At 32.1% G+C, this 8,061-nt stretch overlaps 1 long non-coding RNA gene across 1 annotated transcript; it reads left to right on the top strand.

The window, feature by feature from the left end:
- Positions 1 to 627: 627 nt before the first annotated feature.
- On the top strand, positions 628 to 4,472 carry LOC133174189 (uncharacterized). Its single transcript, XR_009719091.1, has 3 exons — positions 628 to 712; positions 2,065 to 2,159; positions 4,386 to 4,472. It is a non-coding gene; the product is annotated as an uncharacterized LOC133174189 (long non-coding RNA).
- Positions 4,473 to 8,061: the final 3,589 nt, after the last annotated feature.

The following is an 8,061-nucleotide window of genomic DNA, read 5'->3' as shown; positions in this document are numbered from 1 at the left end:
AAAAGCCCTCAATTTGATAAAAAGAAAAAAAATGGGTTTGGAGTGAGGGAAATTAGATTGAAGGAATCCGACTCTTTGTTTTAGAATAAATTAAAATGCACTTGGGTGGTGCATTTAGGTTTCAAGGACCTGAGCATCTCGCCTGGATCATTATTGTTTCATAGTATGGAATGTTCCTGCTTATGCCGCAAGTTATTAGTCCAAAGTGTGTCAATTATATGAGGCGCCGTTTTGGTATTTACTGCCAAAAAGTGATATCACCTATTCAAATAGGTGATATCACCTATTCGAATAAGTGATATCACTCATTCAAATTGAATAGGTGATATCACCTATTCGAATAGGTGATATCACCTATTCGAATAGGTGATATCACTTTTTCAAATAGGTGATATCACCTATTGGAAATGAATAGGTGATATCACCTATTCGAATGGGTGCGAGCAAGTAGGAGGAGAATTTCGATCGAAGTACAGGTAAACAAGTCAGAGAATGTCACCTGTTTCTTGGGTATTCTTGGGTGAAATAGAAGTCTTATATTATACATTTGTATCTGATTAGAATAGTTTTGTTATCATCATTCCAACTAATTTATTAACAGATTTTTCTTGAATTCGAGGATAATGGTGTTATTACCAGCTGATTAAGGAGGAGTAGTGTAAGTGTCAGATGGGTACGAACGTCATCTTGTGACAGCATCACCTTTGTTTGGGTAAATAATTTGTTCAGAATACACTTCAGTTATCAACAAAAATTTAGCTGTTGCATGTCAGTAGGTCTAGTTTTTTAAGTATTCAATGTTTGAAAGCACTTATCAGGTCCAGTACAATCTTTTGATTTAGCTATATAGCTTTATTAAGCTATTCAGAATAGCTTAATTTAGCTATTTTATATCACTTTTTCTTAAATGTGTACTTTTCTCAGCATGCACAAAAAGTCGCACCTTGGTGCAGTGATGATACTCAACCTTGAAATCATCTGAAATTGATGCATTTAAAACTCACTCATTAAAATCTCCTTGCATACATGTGATAATTTTTAGGCCCAAATACTGTACAGCAGTCCTCAAAATACAGGAATTTGGGTGAAAATACTGTACATTGTTCATCAAAAAACTATACAAAAAACTGTACAAAATATCGACCAAAAATCAATGTAAGAGGTTCATTTTCAGCTCTTTCGAGCCAAAGGCCCAAAGAGCTAATGCTATGGCCATTTGTGCGGTGTGCGCAAACTTTTTAGAATATGGGCCATAACTCAAGAACCCTTTGGCCAATTATTGTCAAATTTGTCACAGGGTATCCTTGGGCCAAGGGCTTCCGTTTATACTAAAACTAGGGTTGTGACCCTTAAACAAGGGGAGATCATTAAAATAGAAACAAAAGAGACTTTGTACTCAAAGTTCTAAAAGTTTTTGGGCTACATACGCAATTGATACAGTTACTTCTGCAATGAATTTATAAAGGAGGCCAATTATAGTCAACAAGATAATTGATTGGTAATAATTCAGTACATTCAATGAGAAGCAATCATACTTATCCATGCCTCAATGCACACAAGGTAGTGGACAGTTACTCAAATAATAGAAATTTATCTTTTGCTTAAAAGTAATCAAAAGTTGCAAAGTTGGAGCTATCTTTGATTTTGCTTGTTGTTTCGATAGCCCATAGCACATATATGAATGGTCAAATACATGCGACTTTTTGTCGATTTCTTACCAAAATAATTTTTGTGAAAAACTGCATATAAATAGCTAAATCAAGCTATTTTGAATAGCTTAATAAAGCTATATAGCTATTTCAAGCTATATAGCTAAATTAAGAGATAGTACTAGACCTGCTTATTTCCCGATCCCAACGATAAGACTTTCTTTATATATTCTGCAAATTCTCTCTGCATTTATCATTGAACAAAATTGATATGACTGCAATTATATAACCATATTCTTCAGTTTAGAGAGCATGTTATAGAGGATATTTTGGTTAAAGTTTTGGTCTGTTTCATGCAGTGTTTGAAATATTCTTTCATCTTACACAATTGTATACATTAAGATTTATTTTATAGCTAAAGTACAAGAGAACTGCAGCATCTAAGACTACATGTACATTGACTTTGAATAATCTACCCGGTATATCCTCAAAAAGGCAACTCAAATACAGGTATGATATTGATGTCACAAAATAAGTTTTTGGACTTACATTTACTCTCATAATTCATATACATATAAAGCATATAAAAAATAAAAATAGAAAATAGAATAACAAAGGTTCATCAGGTGACAGCTCAATCATGTATGGAATATTATTAGGCCAAATAAAAAAAAATATGTGTGGTTCCCGTTACCCGACTGTCCCTATTTTAGATCCCTGACCCTAAACTTTTTTTTGGCAATTTTCGTATTTATTTTCCGGAATTTTCTGTGATTTCCATCATCCACTTTGGTATTAGTTTTAGTTCCAGCAATGGCGGCCTCCATGCAAAAATCGTTTCAACACGTAGTGCAAGTGTTTGATGGTGTTAAATCTAAAGCAAGCTAGCATGGCGCAGCAGTATACCTTTTTCCAGCGCCATGTTTTTTGTTTGTTTGTTTTTTTTTGGTCGCAAAAATTAAATAAATAAGCCCAAGATTGGCGAGATTCAGTTAGTTGCTCTGTTTACAGCTGGTTTATAACAAGTGCATGCTGATTAGCCCCTTTATTATTTAATGCACGCAAAGGTGTGAAGTCAGGATAGGAAATCACTTCTGACTTGAAAGCACACAGACAGCTGGCCAGGTAACGTTTTTTGGAGTTAGGGGGGAAGATAAAATGAGAAAACATTTATTTGATTGCATTGATTACGCAAGAATTAGCCCAATGTGTAAGATAAATTAACTTGTAAATTGTTAAATAATTTATATCAGGATCGTTTCTTTTAAACCGAAAGTAGAAAAAAAACAGTTCATGAGGAAAAGTGAAAAAGAAGACTGCTGATTTTACCTGAATAAAGTCAACTTGCAAAACGCCAATATATATGAGAAATGAGCTTGGAAGTATGAAGTCTTCAATGAGGCAAAAAGGTTTCATGAAAGGATTTAAAATTTTAATAATATTAAATATTTGTAATTCTGACAAATTTGAATGATTCTATTTCATCTTGCTTAGGTGATTTATTTTGTTTTAAACATTACTGTACAAAGTATAGGTGTCACATTCTTTTCCTCTGACAGCTCTTAGCAGAACTCTTATGTCCATTTTCTAGTTTATCATTCAAAATTTATTATTAAGTAAAGTAAGAACTATTCTGGATAAAAGTAATTAATTTCATTTATAAACACTGATTTTAAAAAAAGGATGTTCACCTTGGACTTTATTTTTTACAAAAAGAAAAGACTGTGTTTTCATTATTTTTGATTTAAAAATATTTGTTTCATATTCATAACTAGGGTGCCCCCTACCAATGTTGACTAGTATATTTAACACTTCATTGAAATGCCACTTATTTTCTTCTTCACTCTGTTCATCCACAAATAAAACATTTCTTTTCTGAACCATAGTTGGAAAAGACTGAATTCAAAATAAACAAAACATTTATTAGTTATGAGTTATACACTCAGCTCTTCACAAAATATTTCTGTTTTTTCGCATTCTATAATGTACAATTTTAGATTTTATATACCTGTATAAAGACTTCCGCAGCAGATTCCGATGGAGAAATCATGATCTGTATTTAAGATTTAATGTATAATGCTTAAGATATCCATTAATTTTACTTATAATATACAATTCTGAAATTAATACATGTATCATCCTTTAAAAACAAGGACAGCACTTATAATCTTCGTAAAAACTTAACATTCTAAAAAAAGGAAATATAATATCCAAATAACAGTTAAATAATTCAATTTGCTCATGCTGATTTTCTTCAAACATTGTATTTTCTAGATGAGTATGAACTCAAATGAATAGAATCAGCAAACAACTGTTTAAATACCCAAGACATTTTATTCACACATTAAAGCACGTATCTAATCCATATGCTTAAGAGAAAACATATCTAACACTCTGCACATAAAATAGTTCACTTATGCTAACAAAAAGAAATACGTATTATTTAGAAAAATTTAGAAAATCATTTTGTAAAAAAAAAAAAAAAAAAAAAAACCCTACCTACCTACCCTATTTTTTTGGAGGTGTTACCGGAACCACACATATTTTTTTGTTTGGCCTTAATGCTGAGTTTCCAAATGTCAAAATTAAGGGTATTCGATATATTCCGTACAAGTTGTCAATCATAAGTGATTTGTACAGAGGTTCATTTGCATATAAATGTTGTTAACATTGTTTTACTGTCTTTATTAACTTGTAATACTAAATTTTATAAATTGACAAATTCATTCTTTTTAGAAAGTGCATATAATTTGGAAAAGAGACCATCAATCCACTGGGGGGTATCGCATGAATGCAATGATTATAGAATATTGTAAGGCTGGAGGAGTTATAGTACAACAGGCAGGCAAGTAATGGTACTTTGTTCTGGAAATTTTTCGCCCCAGTTAAGTTTTATTTTTCTCATTCAGCCCTCCTTACAAGTAGGTGAATTTAAAATGGGACAAATTGGAAGAAGGCAGCATATATCTTTTAAACACAAATGTGTCTGATCAAATTTTAAAAGGGCAAAATTGTTTTCAAGGGTGAAAGAGTGAATATTTTAAAAATTAGAATGGGGTGAAAATATCCAATAATACAGGTTATATGTATTAACACAGTACATATGCATTTCTCTTTTCTTTATAATAAAAATAATTTGTTCTGTAAAAGGAAAAATTTTGTTCTGATTTGTATCAAATAAATAAATATGTGCCAGATTTATTATTTTGCAGGCACCTAAGTTACCATCAGTTGTGCATCAAGCTTTGCAAAAATTCTATGTCATGTTACAGAATCTTTCTTAAATACAGGTATATGTCTCCTCATCTGGCAATCTTAGGACATCACTGGATGGTTTTGTTTAAAAAGATTACAGAGTTAAGACACACTTCCAGCATGAAGACCAGCCAGTTGCCTCACCTGTCCTGACATTGTTAAAGGTAAATGGTCCTTTCAGAAAAGGATCTGACAATGCAAAGGCTTGCTAATCAATTAAAGATTTCTATTTACTAATAGGTAATTAAGTAAAGGAGAAAGGCCGAAAACTGTCCATTCTGTGAGAGAAAGAACTAATCGAGGGCCGTAGGCCCGAGATTAGTTCTTTCTCTCACAGAATGGACAGTTTGAGGCCTTTCTCCTACTTAAAACATGATTTCCTTTGTTTTGAAAATTAAATATAAAATGTACAAAATGACAGGTAGCACACATACAATGGCAAGTTCATTGTTTACGGAATGGACAGTCACAGGTAAGCTAGGGATGCAGAGCAATTTGTTGAATAAGCCATTGTGTTTCCAGATGCAAAAACAAAAGGTTTTTGTCTTAAGAATGGACAGTTACAGGTGGATTTTGCGGGATACTAGTATTTATACAAGTATGCGATGCTTCAAAATCAGTTTACAGTTTGCGTTGTAAAGGTATACATGTTCTCCTGTGATGGAGAGAGTATATGACAGAATCAATATCTTATAAACCAAAATATGCACAAAATTAGTGATATTTGGATCTGGAAACAGAAAAGGAAGATTAAAAGAAATATTAGCCAAATTTTGACCCAAAAATGAACTTCGACAACAGAAACAGATGATCAAATTCAAATCAAACCTGGAAATGTTTTATTTGAATTCTATTTCTGAGGATATATTAACTGCAGCAGTGTAATGGTGAGATGCAAATTGTGTTCCGAGTGTTGGATTAGCCATGAGCCAATCTTCGACCTGAAATGTTTTTCAAATCAAATCGGGAAATGTTTCATTTTTATTCATTTTCTACCGTAATTAATATTGACTGCAGCAGTGCAGTGTTCATAGTGCAAACTGTTTTCTGGGTGGAGGATTTAATATTAGACGCATTTCTATCTGAAAATAAATTCTCCTCGAGGGAATGATTTTTCCGAAATTTAAATCAAATGTGAAATTGTGTCATTTAAATTCAAGTTTTGTGAAAATCAAGTTTTGGGTATTGAAATAGTGTGCATCATTCATGGATTTAAAAGAGTAAAATCGAATGGATGCTGTGTAGACATTGTGTTCTGGATTAACTTTGGTCTCCGCGTTCTTTTTGTTATTTACATGTAAATTAAAAAGTATTTAATATATTTGTTTTCGTTTCCCTCTTGAACACATTCCAAAGTTTACCTGTAACTCTCCATTCTGTTTGTTTTAACTGTCCATTCTTTTTGAAAAAACTGTCCATTCTTAAAAGAATGGACAGTTTTCCAAAAAGAATGGACACTTACAGGTAACTTAATGGATTGTTTGAGGAGTTAGCTCAACATTAAGCTATAGAATCGACAACACAAACAAAAGGTTTACGTCACAATCATGTTTTAATTTGAATTTCTGTAGCTTAAAAATTTAATGATGTGAATTAAAAAAAATATTTTAATCAAAATTATTTTTATTTCAGTACTTTGTGACAGTGAAAAGACATGGCTTTAAATTACTGCATCAGAGATCAATCCAGGTTATAAATCTGAGGAAAACAATAAAGCATCACTTCGAGCTACTTATATCACTGCCTTAATAAGTTGTCTGCATGTGTAACTAACAAAGGACAGTGACCATTTGTACCTATGATATCAGAGGGCATCCTGAAAAACACTCATCACTAAGAATAGAAAACTTTAAATGACTTTTGTATCAATCCTTTTGAATTTCATCTGGCTTGGAATTTCAGTAGCCTTTAGCATCCTTCAAGCATTTCATGAAGTACATGTACCAATTTGCAGGTATAAAATGTTTGAAACAGATTGCTTGTCACAAATAAAAAAAAAAAATTCTCTGCCAATTAACAGTGTCATAAGCAGTTGATTGGTATCACAGTTCCACTGACATAGTATTTGTAGTTGAATGGTGCCATTTTTAAGAGAACTTTTCACAAAAACCTGGAAAACATCAGATGGAAAGGAGGATCTACAAGAAAAACAGTGAACACTTTCTTGAATATTAACAATGATACAGCATGCCCATTTACATCCTTTATATAAACTAATTAGCCTAATCATAGAGAATCATGTACAAATTTGTCCTTTTGTGTATTTATAGTGTATTAAATTGATTTTACTAATTTATAAATATTTATGTTTTTCACAGCCATTAACATTTACAAATAGAAGTACATATAACGTAAAAATATTACATGTTTAGTAGGATAACGTGAAATTGTTATACCACAAAAAAACCATCGCTGACCTCGCCTCGGTCAGCAATGGTTTTTAAGGGGTAAGAATTTCACATCACCCAAAATAAACAGGTAATATTTTTCTTGTTATAGAATGCATTTTAAAGAAAACATCATGGTGAAACGAACGTGCAAAAATTCTGCACAGTTAACATTTTTTTATTACTGTATATACTGTTACCCGTAGTCATGCATTTTCAACCATTGGTATGTAATGTTTGGCATGCAGTATGGTAATAGTACTTGTTAACAAATGTTTTTTTAAACCAATCGAATTTGACTATTTAACATGAACATGTATCATAACAAATTTATCTTGCATAATGGTGCTGTAAGTGCAACCATGGAATGTGAGCTTGTGTGAACTTGATCCTGAATTATTAATTTTTGAATATTGTAATAAAGAATTGTGCAGCCTAAACTTTAACTTGTACCTGATTTAAATGGAGTTCCGTCATTAATAACTTGGAAGTTGGAAGTTGTCACACTTCATGAGTATAATAACTGGGGGATCTGCTTCATTAGCAGATACATGGATAACACATTCACTCAAAGCACTGTCCCTTTTTCAGTACCTTGTGCAGCCCTGTAATATATAATGACAAATGGAGAAAAATGCCTATTTCAAGAAAAAAAAAGTGTGTCTCATAATTCAATCTGATTAAAATCAGATCTTTGTTACGCTCCGAAATTCTGATGATCGCTGTACAAAGATCAGATCTTTGTACAGCGACCATCAGAATTTCGGAGC

Source organism: Saccostrea echinata, unplaced genomic scaffold (genome assembly GCF_033153115.1).
Source record: "Saccostrea echinata isolate AGI-Se365-2 ecotype Australia unplaced genomic scaffold, CSIRO_AGI_Sech_v1 ptg000001l, whole genome shotgun sequence".
In the NCBI taxonomy this organism is placed as follows: Eukaryota; Metazoa; Mollusca; class Bivalvia; order Ostreida; family Ostreidae; genus Saccostrea; species Saccostrea echinata.
This window is presented reverse-complemented; position numbering and strand designations above follow the sequence as displayed.